Source organism: Xiphias gladius, chromosome 8 (assembly GCF_016859285.1).
Source record: "Xiphias gladius isolate SHS-SW01 ecotype Sanya breed wild chromosome 8, ASM1685928v1, whole genome shotgun sequence".
Classification (NCBI taxonomy): Eukaryota; Metazoa; Chordata; class Actinopteri; order Istiophoriformes; family Xiphiidae; genus Xiphias; species Xiphias gladius.
Genome location: NC_053407.1, coordinates 4,797,289 through 4,817,668, shown reverse-complemented (window position 1 = coordinate 4,817,668; position 20,380 = coordinate 4,797,289). Strand labels below are relative to the sequence as shown.

General features: G+C 37.9%; 1 protein-coding gene across 6 annotated transcripts in view; it reads right to left on the bottom strand.

Annotated features, from left to right (window-relative positions):
• Positions 1-19,306, bottom strand: part of ppfibp2b (PPFIA binding protein 2b) — a 106,347-nt gene extending 87,041 nt beyond the window's left edge. For 5 of the 6 annotated variants that reach the window (XM_040131876.1, XM_040131867.1, XM_040131869.1 and 2 more), the window contains exon 1: positions 19,098-19,306. The gene's annotated coding sequence lies outside the window, so the exon portion shown is untranslated. Of the gene's footprint in view, positions 1-3,522; positions 3,584-19,097 lie in introns of all 6 variants that reach the window. The other variant, XM_040131868.1, reaches the window with a different exon arrangement.
• Positions 19,307-20,380: the final 1,074 nt, after the last annotated feature.

Here is a 20,380-nt window from a genome sequence, read left to right as displayed (position 1 = left end):
TTAACATCTTGAGTTTACAAGAGTTTCCTCCTCTGGATGGATGCCGTCATCTTCCACCATCCCTTCTAACGCTGCCTCCGACCAACCTCAGCTCCCAGCAGACCAAGTGCCAGGATCCCCAGCCTGGATAAACTGCACTTCCAGGTACAGCCGATGCCCAGCAACATTGCAACATCAGGCTACAATTCATCACAACCATGCTCCTTGGGTGGCCAGGCATGCAAATCTAGGCATGGCGACCTTCCTCAGTGCTTCTAGTCTGTACCTCTATGATCCGGCAGGTGGCAGTGGGGTACGGTGCCTAGACCATCCAGGCTATCCAGGTCTCGCATAAAGGATATTACATCCAACTGACTACACAAACACACACTGACTAAACAACATAAGACTGCATCTGCAATTGTTGTCCACTGACTGTAAATCCTGGAGCCCATGCTGTCACACTATTTATCCAACATCTTCCCCTAGCTCCCCCTACCTGAATGGTAATCCCACATCATTTAATCTAAGTGCACTGCACTTTCTCAAACGTAGTTTGAGTAATGTTCAACCCAGAGCAGGCCCAGAGCAGGCCGAGAGCTAATGCAACTTCAAAACACTTGAGGAGTTTAAATCTAAATCTTGATGTACGTAGTCTGGAATATCAAATGGACTTAATAAGACTGACTCGACTGACTCAGACATTATGGTGTTCTCTGAGACATGGCTTAAAAAGTCAACTACAAATGACATGATTAATATTGAGGGATATAATGTCTTTAGAACTGACTACATTAAAAAATGGAGGAAGGGTTGCAGTCTATGTCAAGTCTAAATTAAATTGCACTTGAATCCAATCTATCAGCAAACTGCTTTGAACTTACTGCTATTAAACCCTCCCTCTCAAATAGCTCTGATATTATTGTGGTCGGATGTTATCACCCCCACTCAGCTTCAAATGAAGCAACTGCTTAACTTACCGACCGTCTTCATAACTGGACTAATACAGGGTTGATTCTACCTGAACTGGGATTAGTTATCATCATCCTCAGACTTATTCAAGGACATATGGGACTCTGTTTGTTTGAGCTATTAAACTCTCCAACCTGGTTAAACCACAAAGATTTAGCTAAATCCACACAACTTGATCATATTTTGACAAACGCACCCCACAGATTCTCTGCCCTCAGAACCTTTTGTAATGATGTTAGTGACCAATGTGCAGTTGTCTGTGTGAGAAACAGTAAGACTCCCAAGAGGAAACCATGTTTTATCTATGAAAGATGTTTTAAACATTTTAATGAACAACCATTTTTGCACAATATGTGACCTGGGCTTGTCTCACAAATGATTGATGTTGGCCTATTTTGGGATTATTTTACAGCTATTTTATTTTCTCTATGTGATAAACACGCCCCTTTTATAAGATTCAGGATAAATGGAAAAGAAAAAACCCTGGTTTAATGAAAATATCTCCTCTTCTATCAGAGGAAGAGACACCGCATGGGCCAAGGCAAAGAAAACAAACAACCCTGAAAACTGAATCTTATACAAACCATTAAGAAATAAATGCACTGAATTAGAAAAAAAAAATCTCAAAATGTGATCATTAAAAATTTGAATGACCCTGCCAAATTCTCAAAGGTATTTCAAATCCTACTCAGTTCCTACTACATCAATCAGTCCTTTGGATCTACTAAGAGTAAATCAAAGGGAAACCAGGAAATCGATATTGCAGATACCTCCCATAATCATTTTATATTTCATTTGGTTCAATCTTTGATCCCGGTAACACAAAAGTTTATGTTGCAAAAGGAAACACTGAACCTGTGCCGTGTTGCCCGGCTCAACTGTTCATATTTACGCCAATCTCAACCTCACAAGTTCATACAGCCTACTAAACATAGACTGTAAAAAAATCGTCAAGCCGAGATAAGATGGAGCCTTTGCTGCAGATATTATTGCAGAGCCTACTGCTTCAGTTTTTAATCTCATTTTATATTCCACCGTCATACCCAGCAACTGGAAATCAGCTATGGTTCTCCCTTTGATAAAGGGAGAATAATTGTTGAATAATTACTGTCCCATTTCCTGAATGTCTATTATAGCCAAATACTTGGGACATACAACTCAAACAATTTTCAATTAGGCTTTAGATCAGGTCACAATAATATAACAGCAGCTATGCTTGTTACTAATGATATCATCAATTCTTTAGATAGTAAACAGCACTGTGCAGCTCGATGTTGATTTGTCTAAATCATTCGACTATGTAGACCAATAACTGCTGTTGCAAAGACTGTATAGGCCTTAGTGAAACAGCTGTGAACTGGTTTAACAACTCTCTGTCCAAAAGAACTCAGTGTGCATCAGTTGAAAACTGTACGTCAGGCTCACTTACAGTGAACTAAAGTGTCCCTCAAGGATCTATTCTAACCCCTATCGTTTTCTCTGTTTTTATAAATGACTTGGGTCAGGGAATACATCCAGCTACGATACATTTCTATACTGATGACACAATCATTTATACAGTAGCATCCTCTTTCAATCAAGCCCATTCAGCTCTTGCAGGATGCTTTTTTTTCACTGCAGCTCCCACTGCTAAAAATTAAAACTGGTCCTAAATGCTAATAAAACTAGATTTATGACCATCATTCACATTCAATCAAAAGTAGCTGATTCTATAATCTTGACACTGGAAGTGACATATATAGAAAGAGTTCCATCCTACAAATACCTAGGCATTTGCATCAAGCATGGGCTTGATGAAAACTTTTCTTGTAATGGGCAAATTGATAATCCATGAAAAAGCTCAGAATTAATATGGGTCTTTTTTTCCGCTTAAAAAAATGCTTTCCATTTGAAGCCAGAAAGAAATTTGTTCAAGGTTCATTCATATCAGTATTAGATTACAGTGACTTGATCTATTTGCATGCAACTTCATCACTACTTAAAAAACTGGACTTTTTTTTAACGAGTACAGGCTCACACACACCATTGCATTTTATGTGAAACAACAGGATGGTCATCTCTATACCAGAGGAGAAAAATACACATTGATATTTATTTACAAGACATTGTTAGGTAAACTACCTACCTATATCTCATGCCTTTTGTCCTTGCATATCAGCAACTATAGCACTAGATCTGCTAATTACATTCTTTTAAATGTCCCCAGGGTGCAGTCAGAGCTTGGCAAAACTGTTTTCTGTTTTTTTACATCTAGGGCACAGAATGAGTTGCAAAATATGATTACTTTACAGGCATTCCCCTCATTAAATATATTTAAAAGACTCTGGCAAACTGCCCTGAAGGAAACATGTCGCTGTGTTATATGACAAACCAGCTGTTTTTAAATGAATAACTTCATATGATGTGGGACTGAGTTACAGATATTGATGGCTGGCCTATATATTTCTCATCTTTTACTCTCCTTATTGTTTAGCTTTTATGTACTGTTTGTGTTTTATCTTCCTTTACCCTCTTTCTTGTTTCTTTTTATGTATAGTGTTTTATCAAGCAAAACTGTTTCTTTTCTGTAACCTTGTATTGCCTTTGACCAGGACTCCCTGAAGAAGAGATCTTGTACCTCAATGGGACCCTCCTGGATAAATAAAAGATAAACAAATAAATTTTCAAAATATGCTCAAATATCAATCAAATATGCTCTCATAATTGTGAGTAGCCTGGTGCTTATGCCATTGTGATGTCAAATGTTCATCTTGGTGTGTTACTTTTGATGTGTTGTCATATTGAGTGTTTGATATAACTTCTGTCTTAATACTTTGAGGGTCACTTTATGTGTATAAATAATCTGATATAGAGATGTATGACACCACTTACATGTTTACGCTATGCTTTGTGTATTGCTGTGCTACAAGCTTGTGTGTTGCCATGCTTTTTTATTTCCCCTATTCTGTAAATGTTGAATTGCTGGGTGCCATTCTTTATTCCTGCCTTAATATGCTCTTATGTGCTAATGGCTGCTTGTTGCCTAGTAATTTTTGCATAGTTTTACTATTTGTCTGGGTTTATTTGCTTTTGTATGTTTTGTTTTAATGTTTTTTTATAAGGCATCAACCTGCCAGGGACTGCAAAAGAAAATTAACCTGTATGGCTAAATCTGGCATATTCACATGATGTACCCAAGTGCTCATTTTAATTAATATGCATTGTCTCTTCTTAAATAAATCGACATAAATTTGATTTTAAATTAAATTAAGTTCTCATTTTCATTACAGATGCACATTGCAGAGGTGTTGCCTTGTAAGTGCAAACTGTTAATATAACCATCCTTTTGATATGTACAGTCTGAATGTACAACAGTAAATACTGTTTTTTTCAAACAGATTTCCTTTAAGTGATGATGACAGGCCGAAGCAATGGTTGATGAATGAATGTGAGGAACTGGATCCCATCTAACACGTCACGTCTGCACAGTATGCACTTTGAGGAGGATCAGTTCTTCACAGATAAGAAAGTACACAGGTTTTTATGCAAAGTAAATTTTCTAAATGTACCTATACTGTGGTGAAAGTGGTGGGAATACAAAATCTAACATTGGGTAACCTTTTTGTACAGAAAATTATCTGAATGTGTGGATAGCAACATTTAATGAAATCATCAGTCACCCTTTAGGATGTCTCTGATCATGATTTCATCCTTTTCATTTTTACCAACATCAACACAGTTTCATTACAACTGCCAAAGTTTGGTAGCCCTTTTCTTAAAGTACAATGAAAACCCAAAAAAGGAATTCTTTCCAATATATTACTTTGAAATTAACCACTCTTGTTGATGCTGTTACACTGATGTCTTTCTTCCACTTTGTTGTGCCTGCCATTCAGTATGAGGACCTTCTGTTAGCGCCAAAGACTGTTAAGGTGACTCATACACGTTAGATCTCTGTACAATGAATTAGATCAATGTACTATGTACAATATGCAATGTATATTTGTAGGAGTTTGTTCATTTAAAACTGCAAGTTCATACACAATAGTGCTCAACTGAAGCAGACATTCATTCCCCTATCCTGGCAAGCTGTATGTGATTCATTGTGATCCACCATTTCTTAACTAAAGTGTCCATCTTATAATGTAATTCAAAAGGTATCCACAGTGAAAACTGAATGACCAGTGCCAACAGAAGGAAGACCTTGTGTATGGAACGATATATTTAGTGCCATTCATCTGGTTGTGGATAAGAGAAATGCATGTACAACATCTTAAGTTCTCAAATGGGTTGTGATGATAATGGAAGAAAACCACTTCCAGTTCAGCTTCCTCTGATAAAAGGACAGACGAACTTTTTAGAAGTTTAGTATTCTATGTCATTAGTATTAACGCGTTCAATTTGCTTTTGACTTAATTTCTGTTGGTTTTAGATAGCTGATGGTAGTAACATATTTAAAAACAGAATTTTAAAAATATTTAACAAGAATTAAGTGAAGGATCAACTATAGCACAGTCACCACCTTCACAGGTGAAAGTATTTCCCAATTTAACATCAAAAGAGTCTTCAGTAGGAAATAGCGATAACTGGCCTACGAAGAAGTGAAACCAGGAACAAATGGGACTCCTGTACTAAATGTGTACCGCTGTTACCACTTTAGAAGTATGTTTTAGGCGGTGTGTACTGAAGATTTCACAGATTTCGAAGCAGTTAGTTTAAGTTATTGATATTGCATGTCCTTATATGGTTTTTTTTTATTTAATGAAAACAGCTCATTCACTAATCAACATTGGACTATATTTTCCAGTTTATTCCCTTTGTTCCTTGTATTATCATCTGCTTATGTTCCAGTGTGTTTTCCCAGCATCTGCTAGCCTCCAGCCGGCTAGCCTCCAGCCTGCCTCCAAGTTGGCTAGCCTCTGGCAAGCTAGCCTCCAGTCTGCATCCAAGTCAGCCAGCATCCAGTCTGCTAGCTCCCAGCCTGACTGACAGTTGGCTAACTCATGGCCTACAGCAAGAACGTTGAGCCCAGGGATCATTCGCCTGCAGCCAGCTCCAACAGCCACAGCCTCTGTTAGCGACCTTCCAAGTCAGCTAGCCTTGGGCCCACTGTCTTCAGGCCTGCACCCAAGTTAACTAGCCTCATGTCTGTTCCTGCTCTTGAGCTAGCTAGCCTCCTGCCTGTTCCTGTTCCCAAGTAGTCTAGCATCCTGTCTGATCCTGCCCATGAAGACCCTGAGCAGTCTCCTTTCCTGGGGACTCGCTAGCTTTTCCTGGGAGGACTCTAGATGTTGGAGCCTGCAAAAGAAAGTGTGGCTCCCATTGACATCGATCCTCCAAGCTGCCCACTTGACCCTGGGTCAAGCCGGCTCCTGCTCCCAAGTCAGTCAGGCCGACATCAGCTCCCAATCTTCAGTCGTCCCCCCTGCGAACCCTCAGCTGGACCTTCGCCATCGTCCTCCTGTTCAACCCCCAGACGGGACCCGCCTTTGCCGTCAGTCTCCTGCTCAACCTCCTGAGGGGACCCGCCTTCGTCTATGACTTCACCCACGCCCACTGAACCAGTTTCATCTGTCTGTCCTGCACCTCGGCCGTATTGAGTAAAGCTAACATAGAAATAGCTTTGTAATTACAAATTCTGGCAAAACCTCCAATATGTTCTTGTATGATTACAATACTGTGAATGCTACTATTTTTAAAATTCATACCAGGTATGCACCATAAAAACCAACAAACATAGAGCAAGAGCTTCATAAATACTTTTTTGCACATAAAAAAAACTGCATTCATTTCAACAATTTTATTATCCACCAACAGATTTTTTTAAATTGATTAATTTAATAATGTAGCGAGCAATTTATGATCACTTCTAACTAATTAGAAAAATTAAACTAATTAGACTAATTAGACCTGTACCTAATTAGGAAAAAAAAAAAAAAAAAAAAAGAACTTAACTGTCAAAAGACAAGCTTGCATGATAAGAGGTAGTTGAATCTCCAGTTTTTGGTAAGAAGTATAAAATAAAGTAAGAGATGGTTGAGATGAGAAACCAGAAAATAAAAATTATTACTTCATATACAAGGAAAAGCAAGAAAAGCTGCCTTTACAGTCTGTAGTCTCTCTTTTATGCATAGTTGAAAAAGCTATTGCAGCAGTCAATAATTAATGGAGGTGAGGTGCAAAAAGACCAGGAAACATTATTCAACATGAGTCCTTGTGTGAGATTTTATGTAGCAGGCTCACAGCTTGGGGGAAGAATCTGTTCTGAAGTCTAAGCATGTTAACAGTTTCTTGGGTAACTAAGGTCACTACGAAATGGCCAAAGAGGCAACCTGGCAGAGTATTTGAATTTGTATTTGTAAATTTGCCTCAGAAACAACATCTCAATAAATAAGGGATGCTCTTGGAACAGCACACTGATATTAACAATAATTGAGAAATGTATGTACAATGAACTTCAAATGTTTTAAACTATTTACAGTTTATTACAGCTACATCCGACATGTGGGCAAAATACCAGGGGGTGGTAAGGGAATAAGACAGTTGGAATAGAAGAGGGTGTAGGGAACGAAGAAGAGCATAGCTGATAACACTGAACAGTGTTATGGCCACAAGTTTTAATTTAATAAAATCCTATATTAACAGTAGTAACTCTCATCAAATAAGGCATTACAGTGTGGGCTATGTTTGGGGCTAAAAAAATTCATTGAGACTCAAATTTAACAGAGAAACTGTCACACATGAACATTACACCGTTGCTGAAGTTGGGCTTTGATTGACTCAGCAAAACTGTTTTAAAAAATATTTCCTGTAGTTGTGGTATCAAACCTCATGTGAGGGTAAAGTACAAAGCTGCCATTTAAACAATGACTGTACAGTGTGAGGATAATTTTAAATGTTCTTTTAATTTTTAATTTTCATATTCCATTGTGATTCAGCATACTGTGAGGAGGTGGGCATTACATGCTCTGATGTTATTTTGTAGGTGCTGAACCACCTCCCTGGGAAAGTCAAAACTGCACCGTACTGGATGTTCTTTAGTCTCAAAATAAACAGATGTTCCCTGTGCAAAGTGTGGGAAGAATACAACCAGACAGACAAATAATGAGAGGAGGATAGCTTATCAATATAAAAGATGTTTCTCACTACTCAATGCTCTCACTTGTGGAGACCTCTGATCTCTGTACAGTGTTGAATCCATTTGCAAATGCTTTTGAAAGTAGATTCACTGAAAAGACGAATTCTTGTTAAGTTGTCTTGTGTTTGTCACAGAAAATTATTCAACAAACTTGGTCAGTTTGCCACTACTAGCAGAGATTGACAAATGTCCATACCACTTATTGTGGCATAGCCAAACCCGATAATTTCAGGGAGGGAGCATTAAGTCCATGGGAATCCCATCTGAGAAACCGATTCCTGTCAGGTCTGCTTCCTTAAATTCAAAGACATGTTAAAATGCATTGTGTGGGTTTAAACACTGCTCGTTTACAGACTGTAGAAGATCATGTAGTGCATGATCCAGGAGGAGGAACAGAGGAAGAAAAATAAAGCTCAGAAAATAGCTTAATGTAGCTTAATAGCTTAAGACTCAGCTTACAGGCCCAGTTAAATATGGACCAAGGTCAGTTTCCTGGGCTTGGCAGACAGTGCGGAGGTCGAGGAGATAAAGGACGGAGAGGTGGTGGAGAAGATGATGGCTGTTTCATCTGTGGAACAAAAGATCACTAGGCACGATGTTGGCTCTTCTTTGATGGACTATCTCAAGCAGACTAACTGGCGGCTAAGTCGGGGAAAGAAATGGAATCCTGAACAATGACCACTGAAGGACATCAATCATGTGAGCACATAAATACACATGATCAGAGACAAAATATACATACACTTGTCACTAACACCATTAATAAATTACAAAAACAAACAGGAAAATCGGACAGATCAAGGAGACAGGATAGGGTCGTATTCATGACTCTCTCATCACACGTACAAAAAAAAAAAAAAAATGCCTGAAATTGAAATTGATGCCTAACAAATTCTAAATTTTTTTGCTGATTCTGGGGCTACAGAATCTGTTATCAAAGAAAGCTAATTATCTCCAAGGCCAAAAATGGGGGGGGGGGTGACACCAAAACTGTAGGGATTCCAATGTTGGAAAAATACAAAATGTTGACATTTGTTTGTCTGTTCTCTGTTTGAACAGAGCTTTGCTAGGTTGCTTCAAGACAATGGTACGTGGAACAGTAATGACCAAACAGTCTGAAAAAAAAAAGTGATAGAAAAGGATTATAAAATTCGACCACATTATACTTTTGTCAAAACCATACCACTACAGATTTCATCACCTGAAATGGCTGAGGTCCCAAATTATTTATGGGCTACCTATAAATATGATGTGGGCTTTGTTAAATCTGCCAACTTGTTGTAATAACTCCAAAATCATCCTTCAGACCACGTAGAGATCAATACCCACGTAAACCAGAAACTGTTGATGGAATAACCCCCGTGTTTGAGTCTCTCCTCTCGGCAGGTGTATGTGTGCCCTGTGAAAATTCACCAGTTAGGACACGAATATTTCTGGTAAAGAAGATTCGCAATGCTGGTCAACCTGATAAATGGCAATTTGTCCAAGACTTGCAAGCAGTAAACGCAGCTGTCCACCCAAGAGCTCCAAACATTCCCAATATTATATATACACACAATATTGTCACAGATACCTCTTGATTGCTCATGGTTCTCTGTCGTGGATTTGTCACAACAGAGATTTTTTTAGCATACCATTGGATAAAAATTTACAATTTTGGTTTGTTTTCACCTTTAAAAGGAAAACTTACACGAATCCACGAATCATTAGAGCTGTCCACAGGGAGTGCCCTGTTGCAGTATGTTGACGATTTGAGCAAAAACAAGAGAGGCCTGTGAAAAAGATACTGTAACATTGTTGCAAAATTTGGCTGCACAAGGTCACAAGGCCAGTTTGAGCCCTTTACAATGGGTTTCCCAGCAAGTGATCTTTTTGGGGCATGTGATCATTCCTGAGGGCAAATCCCTTACCCCAAACGAGCTGAAGCCATCCAATCCATTCCAAAACCTCTAACAAAAAAACAAGTAATAAGCTTTTTGGGAATGATGTCATACTGTCGACAGTGGAGTCCAAATTATGCTGAAATAGAGGCACCATTAGCTGCTATAGCTCAAAGACAATGCTTCACACACCAAATGATAAAGTAATTTGGACTGTTGAAGCTGACAAGGCCTTTAATTATCTCAAAACAAGCTTTACAATCAACTCCAACATTAGGATTACCTGACATGACAAGACCATTCACTCAGACAGAAACTGCACATGACGGTTCGGTAGCACAACCTTTACCTTCTAATTATTCTGCTCAAGCGGCTGAATTAGTAGCACTCACTGAAGCATGCAAATTGGCAAAAAACAAATCTTTTAACATATACACAGATTCTTGATATGCATTTGATGTGGTTCATGACTTTGGTACCTTATGGAAACACAGGAAATTTCTTACATCTTCAAGAACTATCACACACCATAAACTTATATCTGCGTTGTCGATGATTTATGCTAGAAACAATGTAGGCCAAGGTAAAAACCAAGTCAAGCTTCTCATCCACCTCCAGACAAACCATTTGATCACTTACAGATGGACTTCATTGAGTTGACACCTAGGAAAGGAAAGAAATATTGTTTGGTGATTGTGGACATGTTTTCAAAGTGGGTTGAAGCCATTCCCACTTCCAGGCAAGATTCAGGAGCCGTAGCAAAAGTTCTTATCACTGAAATAATATCCAGATGGGGTATATCAGGTAACTTCAGTACTGACAATTGTATGCCTTTTGTAAATACTGCACTAAAAGCAGTAGGTCAGTGTTTTCAAATTGACATGAGACATCATTGTGCTTATCATCCAGCCAGTGGAGGTGCAGTAGAGAAAGTGGCACCCTCAAAAACAATTTGGCTAAATGTTGACGAAACGGGACTGCCATCGACAAAAGCACTTCCAATTGTACTGATGCAAATGAGAGCCCTTGAAAGGAGAAGAAACAATCTGAGCCCTTGTGAAATTCTCTTTGGATGACCAGTGAACACTGGAGTCGGGCCTGTGAACAGACCACTACCAAAAACCCATCTTTGCAAAGATGTAATGCTGCCTTATTGTGCGAACCGGTCCTCTGTATTATCTGTCATTCATAAGCAGGTGAAGGAAGCCCTTCCAAAACCTGCTACTGTGTTGCTGGGGATAGAGAAGGGGGTTAGTGCACCCGAGTTTCTCAAGCTGCAAGAAAGCAATACACTATCTGGCGCGAGCTGAGGTCACACTGCTAATAAGATGACGCCAACATATAGACCTTGACATCCATTCAGAAGAATGGGATGTGGTCTGAAAGGAAGAACATGCTTCCTACTACTAATATGCTTCATATGCTTCACCCAAATGTGTGCTGAGGAATGGGCCTGTTAATTTGGTGAGAGAAAACAATGCTTGCTTCCTAAGATCATTAAAATTACTAAAGGTGAACATTAAATATTCAAAAGGGGGAAATGTAATGATAATTTTAAATGTTCTTCTAATTTTTAACTTTTATATCAACATTGCGATTCAGCATACGGTCAGGAGATGGGCATTTCATTCTCTGATGTTATTTTGTAGTTGCTGAACCACCTCCCTGGGAAGGTCAAAACTGCATCGTACTGGTTGTTCTTTTGTGTCAAAATAAACAGATGTTCCCTGTGCAAAAGTGTGGGAAGAATAGAACCAGACAGACAAAATAATGACAGGAGGACAGCTTATCAGTATAAAAGATGTTGTTTCTCACTACTCGATGCTCTCACTTGTGGAGACCTCTGATCTCTGTACAGTGTTGAGTCCATTTTGCAAATGCTTTTGAAAGTAAACTTACTGAAAAGACATATTTTTGTTAAGATGTCTTTTGTTTGTCATAGAAAATTCCCCAACAGTATGTAGCCATAACAAAGCTGCAAGCCTTCTCAATCTTCCCCAGATAGACACCAGCCTTCCACCTGCATCTCTGGATGATGCCAAAGAAGATGATCTTCATGTCTGGATACTGCAGGTGGAGGTGCTGCAGGTCCTCCTTCATTGCTCCGACAAAGTTGACGCTTGAAACATCCCCCAGGTCATTCCCACCGCAGTGGACAAAAGAGGAAATCCTGTACTTCCTCATAGGGACTGGCTTAAGATGAGCCGTAAAGTGTGGGGGCCATTTCCTTGGCCCCCCTACTTCCGGCACCCTTGCTCAGAATTCATAGTTCGATGTGTAACTCATTTTAAAGACTATACTGACCGGTAATGGCTTGTGTGTCATTTGCATGACTTAAAGCGTCTTTCTTACCAGCTTAAATTTAAAGCAATGACTTCTTTCCCCCCTGAGTCTCCACCTTCCCTTATAGCTAAGACAGGTTCAGAGCCATTTTAAACCACTAGCTTTACATTAGCTTAGCAACACTTCAGTAAGCTACAACAGATGCACCAGAGAGTGACAGGATGGGGAGGTTGAATGCAATGTTGCCTCTTAGTTCAGGGGTATGGTGTCCCTGGAGATGTCAATTTCCAGAACCCCTCAATTTTTTTGAGGTTAATACATTAATAATTTAATAGTCTATAAGGGCAGATTCTGCATTATGAGTATCTTTTATACCTAAGCATTATTGATGGTAATATTTTACATCAGTGTAGTGCTATTAAAGTAAAGGGTCGGAATACGTCTTTCATCTTTAAAGTTAGCACAAGTTGTTATTATATCAATATGAGATTAGCCTAATCAACATCACATATGCTAAAATGTCAACACAATTTTTGCTAGAGACAAATCTGAGCAAAGACTTTACTATGCTGAATAAATCCAAGTTATGATCCAGCTTCTTAATGATACCGAAAGGTGGGTCAAATACTTAAATATTTTAGCCAGGCTTTTAACCTACATGTCATCTTTCCACAGAAATTTAAAGGGGCAGACCAGTAATTTAGTATAGCATTTCTGTTAAGTGGAGGGACTAACAAAATACAGATTGAAAAGGAGTGGTCTAAAAATCAAAGCAGCAGAGGCAGAAAAATAGTAGTACGGGGTAAACTCAAAAAAAAAAAAAACCCAGACAAAACATTTACCCCGTAAACATTTCCTGTAATGAAGCTTGAATTATCTTAGATTTGGCAAATATCCTCTAGAGCCACAGAAGACATTATTCAACGGTTTTTTGCTGTCGTATGACTAGCACTCCTCAACTGACCTTTATATGTAAATTGTGGAATGCTACTAAAATGCAGAGCCAAATGTCTTGGTCTTGTGATAATCTTAAAGATATACAACAAAAGAAACAAAACATTGAAATGCATGCAAAAGAAACATTGAGTGTGTCAGACTGAGCTCCAAGATTGTGGCCAACAGTTTTTTGAGTTCAGTTGGCTGGCACTTCAATTAGCCTCCATCCAAATTCTAAAAACAATAACTTTCCACCGACTGGGAAAGAAAACTAAAAACAGACTAACCGGGTGGTAAAAACTTCTATTTCCACGATGACAGCTAAGCATGTAGACCAGGAAAAAACAGTGAAGTGCAGCACTTCAGAGGCTGGCACCTTGGTTATAGGAGAATAGGGTTACACAGAAGTAAAAGTCACAACTTGCTAACAAACTATCTTGACAAGAACAGCAACAGATCACATTACAGGATAATATTACAGTCACATAAGCATATGCTGTATGTGTGTGTTTCTCTTTCAAAGGGTCTCAGGTAAATTTCATCAAGAAGCAGGTGCAGGTGCTTAGTCACAGTCAGTTCAGTTTAATCACCATGTCAGCATGTTCATGCAGGATGGAGTCACAACAATTTGCATCTGGGATAAAAAAGAAACTAATACTCCATCTGATTTCAGAGGATTAATACTCAAACAAATTACAGTTCGATTTCCATCTTCATTAATACATTTAACATCTAATTGTTTCCACTTAATTCACATATTTTATCTCTTCACTTAAAATGACAATTTTCTTGCTTAAGAAAATTAAACAGTACATTGCAAAATGAGATATCCTATTTTATAAAATTATTGCTAATACATTCATTTAAGTATCCTGAATTTCTCTTCTCTTTCTATGTGTGCATGTGTGTCTGCATTAGTTTAGTGCAGTACTCTCCAAACTATCCCTCCTGCCTCAGTAAAATAAAGATGTGAAACTTCGGCAAAGCATGTCTAATCAGAGATCAGCCAGTGCCGTATATGAATCTAAAATTCTTGCAACAGAGGATGGAGTTAAGACAAACAATACACTGAAATAAAATCCAGATCAAACTGACATCAGCCAAGACTCTGATGAGAAAAACTGAGAATTATATCCTTGCAGCACAGAAGCAGGGATAAAAACACAAGCCATATTTATGGAGACTAAGTGAAATATTAAAATATAGCATAACAAAGTAGCTACATACAGTATGTTTTACATTAATTAGGCAAATTGTAAGCAAATGTATTTTTCCACCTCCTTGCTAAAAGAATTTGGATTCCTGAATTTCACACAAAACCAAACATTCACAAGGAAAGCGTACAGAATTCAAAGAATCTATTAGCATTACTTTAGTTATTTTTAGTTTCAGCTAATATTCCATGGTTCACATCATAATATGTCTGTCAGTCCTTGGATGTGGACAGCTGCAATAGGTCAGGCAAATAAACACTTTGCAAAACTATTTTGATCTCTCTTCTGATATTCCTATGTTTCCACATTCAAGAGTTGCAACTAATGATTAATTTCACTGTCAATTAATCTGCCAATTATTTTTTTGATTAATCGATCATTGTTTTATCTATGAAACATCAGAATATAGTAAAAAAAAAAAAAAAAAAACACACACACACACACACACACACACACACACACAGAGTTGTTTTCATTTATTATGGGTAATTATTCCTCTTCTCAGGTTGATGGTGTTTGGGGCTAATGTGGGACTCTTTGTAACAATAAGAATAATACAGGTCTGAAAGGAGAATGAGGGAGATATCAATCAAACTTAATCTGGAAACACCCACTCCCATTTCTGAGAAAAGGTCTTATCAGGCAGAATAACCTGTGTGAATGTACCATGGGTGTACAGGCCCTTTAATGCAAAGTGACATGATCAAATTGCTATTGTCCAACTAACACATGAAAAACTTATATTCAATTTACTATGACATAAGAGAAGGAAAAGCAGTAAATCCTCGCAATTTAGAGGATGAAACTAGAAAATGTTTGTATTTTTGCTTGAAAAATGACTTAACAATTAATTAACAATTAATCAATTATCAAAAGAATTTCAGATCATCCAGAACTGATGTCTTCTTCCCTATTACATCCAACTTTTCTCAAACTTTCCATTCATGCTTTCTACCCTCCTGCCCTGTCCTTTCTTCTCCTCTCCATACCGCTCCAAACTTTCAGCGCCCTAATTCTGTTTTCCATGCTCTCCTCCTCTCTCCTCTGTTCATCTACTGGTTTGTTGGAGTTTGTTTCTGACAATTCAAACTGTGAGATTTGACCACAGGCATGCTCACATGCCCAGTTTTTTAAGGCATGGTCATGTGTGTGGGTGTGTTAATGCATGTGTCATATATGTATGCACCCAAAGCAGAAAATACAGACAAATTAACTTCTTGAACTACTGCATAAGAAGGACAAACTTACTGTATATACTGTATCTTGAATACTGGTATAAAATAATAAAACATTTATTGTCAGTGCATTGATATTCGAGGACCGGTCTTGACCTTTAAAAGTCCATATTTAATGTTCCATTAGTGCAGAAAAGTGGACATTATTTTAATAACTTGTGATGCAGGTTTATATACTGGCTCAGCTCTTAAGGTGCTATTATCATATCACAGTCTCACAGTCACTCCCTGTTTTTCTCTGAGAGTAGAGTAAGAGCTGACTAAATCAAATAATACTAGCTATTATCCTCCAATCCTTTGTCAACAACACAAAGGACACATAATTTAACTTCTCTCCATCCTTTTTTGTCATTTTAACAATTCCTATCCTCACCCCATCAAAAACCTTCTTTTCCTCACACCACCGTCCATCCCTTTCAACATTCCTGGACTAAGAGGACTGTCACTTTTTTTTTGTTTCAAAAGGTGTTACAGTTGTGTCACATATATTCTATCAATGAATGTTGGTGTTTTAATGGAGATCAAATAGAGTCTGAAATTATGTTTGTACCAACCAGGAAAGAAATTGAGATGCCTGAGAGAATGGTTTGGCTGTAAGTCAGTTCAGTAATGTTGTACAGACAAGTGAAAATCAATAAGGCTGACTGCAAATACAATATAAGCAAATATTGATTTACATTTGACATACAACAATACTCTTCTAAACTTTGCCTTCAATCAATATGCACTCCTCAAAGTGGAGGGAGCTGCACCATAAAACTATACCACCAAAACCTAACTTAATTTTATTGATCTTTCTGCACAGGAGAAATACAAGAAGGAATATAAAAACACATTTAAGGCCTTATGCTATATAGGGGTATATGACGATTACAGAAATGGTAAAATGTATTAGATTAATGGGAAAATAACTGTATATTACGGCTGCAACAAATGATTATTTTAATTACAGATAAATCTGCAATTATTTTCTTGATTCATTAATCAGTTTGTTGGTAAATGTCCAAAAACAGTGGAAAAATGTCTTTCAAAGTCAAACATCCAAAGTCAAACAGGTGTAGTGAGTCATATATAATTCTACCTTCTTCTTTCCTCAAAAACAAGAGGCTTTTATTTTTTTAAAGGAACTATACAGACAGCTCATGCTTCACAATGATTTCACCCAGAAAGGGAATTAAAAGTTGTTGTGAAGTTCCATGACACCCCCTGATGATACATTATATTTTCATATTTTTTTATATTATCAAGCATTTCCACCAACACAGTACTTTTATCACATGTTAAACCTTTAACTCATCCCTCCCCCACTTATGTTTTGGGTTGACTGTCAAATAACCAAACAAAGTGTGAACACAAATAAAAAGCCATTCCTTCACATTCTCTCTATTTTTCCTCTTTTTTCCAGAATTCCAAGGATGGAAATCAATCACTTTTTTAATTTCTTTCTGTCTTTACTGTTTTCTCTTATGACAGAGGCCTGTATACTATCTAACCTCTGCTCTTCTCTACCACCTTTTTCTCATTTCCTTTTGTTTCTTTTCCTTTGCTTGACAGAAAAGCAAATATAACCTCTAATAAACTACAGTCACTGCATTTTCATGCTTATGTCTTTCTCTCTCTTTCTCTTTCCCACTATCTCTTCTTCCACTCCCTCAGCAACCAGAGGATTTTTCCATGTAGAATAACAGCCGGATTTTGTCTTCCTGGTTTCTACCCTTTTCCTCTTTTTGCTCTTCCTATCTCATCCCTATTTTGTAGCCATTCCTTTGACTTAATCTCCCCTATAGCTCTCCTTTTCTAATTCAACTCCCTTTCTGTGTCTCTCAATTTAATTCAATTCAATACAATTTTTTATATAGCGCCAAATCACAACAGAAGTGATCTCAGGGCACTTTTCATATAGAACAGATCTAGACTGTTAATGGAGCAGTACATGTTGAGAAGAATGGGGGCAGTAGATGGTTTTCAGACACAGATCCAGGCCCTGCAGCTCCAGAGGCAGAAATGCCTGCAGAAAGCCACTCTGCTAGCCATCAGGGAACAGTGGATTACCTCGAGTGAAATACAGTAGTTGTGTGTTTAGCAGCAGTTAGGATGACAGAGCAATCATCTGAACCTATATGACTGCAGATAAAACCACAGCTCTTGGTATTACACAAGTGGCTTTGATCAAAGGGATGAGTGCCTCAAACGTTCCAATAATAAATTTGTTATAAATGTATCTAATACCATTTCACTTTAGCTCCTGTTTTTATTTTGCTTTCGTCTCTAAGTGCTAATGCCAACCACTGAGAACCAAAGCAGCTTTAATCAATTCACTATCATCAGTGGCAATGATGCCTTTCAAATCTTTCCTTTTAAATGAGATTTGCAATAGAAAAGAGGCACCGGCCTGCCATATTCAGTAGCAGGAGGCTCCTTCAGCTCTCTCAAGACCCCTGTCTGTGATGTCTGTGATGTCTGTGCCTCCGTGTGCGCGTGCATGCCTTTGTACATGTGTAACTCCAGTACTAGATGCAGCAGCTGCTTTAGCACAGGGGAGCCACACATCAGCCTTGACATTCTGCCATTAGCATATCAGCATCCCCTCTTTTTCTCTGTCTTTCGTCTCTCTCGCACCCTCCCTCCTTTACTCAGGCTGTCAGAAGCTGATGATTTGCAATTACACAGCATGTGTCAGTGCAACTAAACATCATTTAATAACTCCAAGCTGTCAGTACATGACTGAACAAGCAGAGAAGCACCAATGCCACAATAAAAAATGCCCTGTTTTCTATCCTGGAGCATGTTGCTTGTACACAAGCCAAATTTGCTGTCATGTGGAAAAAATACCTATCTTGCTAACTGTACGTGCATGTTAAATACTCCACAATATACTGTGCCTATCCCATACATGCGACGTCACAGGAATGTTATACCGATAACAAAAGCAATATAAAGCCCCTATAGCATTATCATATGAATATTGTGTGGTATAGCCTATTCTAGTATTAATAAAAACGATTAGAGGTATGCTCAAGTGTCTGCAAACACACTATTGCTCACCACAAAAAACACATTCGGTCCCATTATAAACAGTAAACGTAAATTTCTCATAACTTCTCCCTAGTTACAAAAGACAACGAACCAAAAACTCACTTTTACTCAAAAGAAAGAAAGAAAGAGAGAAGATTAGGCTTAGACAACTCCTTCATATTAAAAACGAGCACTTATTCAAGGACAGCCACGACAGCCCCTTAAAGACAGCTTTGGGGACTTGTTGGGGACTCTATTGTTTGTTGCTTTTAAGTAGTAAGTTTGTTAACAACTTATTCTTTATGTTGTTGTTTTTTTTTTTAATTTCCGACAATACCATTATAATTTTCATATGAAATCCTCATGGAAATGAACTGGCATTTTGCGACAAAAGTAGGCAAACTTTAAAATGTATTACAGATAGAGACTACTACAGTAATTAGCGTTATGTTGTAATTTTACTTACCACAGGCATTGCAACTCCTCTGAAGGTTTATCGAAACAAATCCTTTAATTCTATTTGCTGGAGACCCTTCAAGACGAAGTGAGCACACAAACATACAGAGACATGCTCATAACACACATAAAACACTCTCATATAAACTACCCTGAACTGTACAGTTCTCCCTCGTCTGTACTCTACGCTGTACTGTAGCGCGAGCTCCCTCAAGTATCAGCTGCAATGTGATAGGCAGATTGCTTTCAGGTGTTCCTCGTAACTCGTCAGCTCATATTTCGTCCACTCAAGTGCTTGTCATTAAAGTCATTGGACTGTTTTTTTTTTAATCATTTGGATATTGTGTATATTGTGAAAAAACAGGCACCATTCAAGTAGGCTAATTAATTAAATATTACTTTGATCAAAAAAAAAAACATCTGTAATTATTACTTGCAATAAGTGTGTATCAAGTACTGTTCAAAAAGACAGCAATGTTGATCACTTACACATAATGCTAGCCTAATCATTATTCAAATGCCACACTAAAATATCAGTTGCATAGTTGTGCCACTGATATTCAAAGCTATTGTTATTCTTTATATGCTATTGCTATACTGACTTTAACATCATAACCTCTTGACGCAATAGTAGCCTTACCAAAACCTTGACTATAATATATCCAACTGTATGTGAAAACAGTTAAATAGCAGTAGAAGGTAATCCGAATAATTTGTTTGGATAATTTGAGTTTGGAGACTTAAAACTACATACTAATCAAAAAGTTCTTCAGTTTGCACCTCAGGTAAAAGAGGGAAACTGATCCCTTGGAATACCACAAATGACAAAGCAACTATAGGCCCGTATCCCCACAGGAATAATGTAGGAATGCTGATTTGTGATTATTATTATTTAATAAATACCACAGACACTACGAGTCTCAGTTGGAAAATGATAAGATTATTTAGTCACTTTTAGTATCTTCATGAGGTTTTGACAATAATTCTCTTTTGGTTTAAAACCCAATTGGTTCAGAAAACTCACAAAGCTGCACAAACAAGGATGCAGAAAACATTCAGCCTAAATAGGCGACAACAACCAAACAACATGTAAATGGAAGCTGTATGAATTTTACTTTTGCATCCTTTGTTTGTTTTCATATGACCCAGCACTGGCATCTAGTGGCACAAAGTATTTTTGCAATAAATAGCACTAGGTAAATTATTTTTACCTGTTTTGACAAGTATAGGCCTTGTATTTGTTTCTGATGTAACGGATTTGTATATGTGTGACTAGAATGTTTCTAATTGTGG